Source organism: Cloeon dipterum, chromosome 1, assembly GCF_949628265.1.
Source record: "Cloeon dipterum chromosome 1, ieCloDipt1.1, whole genome shotgun sequence".
Taxonomy (NCBI): domain Eukaryota; kingdom Metazoa; phylum Arthropoda; class Insecta; order Ephemeroptera; family Baetidae; genus Cloeon; species Cloeon dipterum.
In genome coordinates, this window is record NC_088786.1 from 18,170,230 (window position 1) to 18,172,190 (window position 1,961).

Genomic DNA, 1,961 nt, shown 5'->3' on the forward strand with positions numbered 1-1,961 from the left:
CACGCACAGCCTATCTCGTTAACTAGCCCGTTTTCGCCGCCGCCGACGCCGCTGCTGTGTGCTATTTGTTTGCCTGATCTGGCCGCAGCGAAATGCCCTTCTGCTAATTAGACTCTCGCTTTCCCTTTTGACTAATGAATTGGATTTTCTACTAATGCATTTGACTAACTTTAAGGACTATAATTATGTTGGTAGTGGTAAAGTCATGTATATTCCTATTTTTCCATTTTTAGATCTCGTTCGAATGAATATAGTATTATATTCACCAAGATTATTTGCAATGCAAGCGTCCAGCAACCAGTTTGATATATTATCGACTTGGTTTTAATTAGCTCTATAAGTATAGTTCCTTATTTCTGTAGTATCTTGCCTATTGCACATTTTAAAATAGAAATTAGAATTGCCATTTTTTACAGCAACAATCGACACATCTTGAAGATCGAATTAGGTCTGGCAGCTGAAATTCAACATGACGTGCTAAAAATCGGCAGTAATATAAAAACCGTTTCTTTAGCGGTTTTTGGTCTGAATTACCTTGCAAAAAGAACACTAGCGATCAATCAGAGAACCGCTCCATTCTCTACTTGGTTGCCGGCGTTCTTGTCGCACTTTCTCGCAAGGTTATTCACACCAATAACCACCAAGGTAACTGTTTTTAACTTTTTGCTAATTTATGGCACATCGTGTCGAATGGTCGACCGGGCAATTCTTTCAAACCAAATTCTACCACCAGGAATCGACCGGCACTGTCAAAAATGAAATTTCAATCTTACTTAGACAATGCTCCTCGCATACATTTTGCGATTTCCTTTTCCTCTGTCACGCCACCGCCACCTAGCACCAAGCCATTTTCAATGTATCGTCTCTTGCTATTTTTTATTTCCTAGGAAAAAACCGGTCCGCTCTAGATACACTGCACTAAAAGATTCCATCCTTAATGTAATACGTTTGTAATGATTATATTTCATTAAAAACTGTAGAACCACACACATGCATTTATTTTCGTCCACATCGCTCAAAGCTTTCCATTAAAGACCGCATGCTATAGAGCTAAAAGCAAAAATCCAATTAAAAGGAGAAAAACAAACCTGTAAAAATAAGAGCAAGAGAATAGCAAGTTTAGTTTGTAAAACATACTCCAGTTACTGGGCGCAATTCAATTCGCAGCGCTGGGCACTCTCTTTTCAATTCTAATTGCGTTGACTCTTGTTTTGTGCGCGCTCAATTTTTTCCATGCTCGCATTCGCTGACCTCACAATCAGCACACATATAGGTGCAAAACTAGAGCTTTTTCAGTTTCAAAAGTTGATAAAGGCGCTTTGCGGGCGGTCATTTCGTTTGCGCCACTTGCGATATGTTGGATATTGTGTCGCTCGCTCTCTTTGCTCGACTGGTGTTCCAACTCAATCATTTACTAGAAAAATGGATTGCAAAATATATTACCGCTCATTCGAAAAGCTCAATGCTCCGCTTTATAAGGGAATAATTGACAATAACTGTCGTAAGCTAGCAAACAGTTGGCTACGTGATTATTTTAAAATACGACCAACATGGTTCATACCATTTTTCTCCTATGGTACTTGCTCGAACGCATATTGTATTAATATCAAAACTAAATTTCTAAATGCAATTTTTAAGGTTATGTTGGATCATAGAATTTGAAAATTCATAGAGAATTTTGACTAATCTGTTTGATAATGATATCTTCAAACCGGCAGAATGATTTTAGATTAATGTTAGCTTGATACACACGAAATAAAACACCAGGTATGGGAAATTTGTTATTATTAAATAAACAATCAAACAAACTAGACATATTCCACTGGAAGGAAGGAAGGAAATCTTCCTTAAATTAATTAGATAGCTCTTCGATTGGCAAAGTTTAATATTGACTCGTCAACTATGCAAAATCAACATGCGTGGTTGTGACTGGATTATATACCGGTGAACAAATTTCCTCA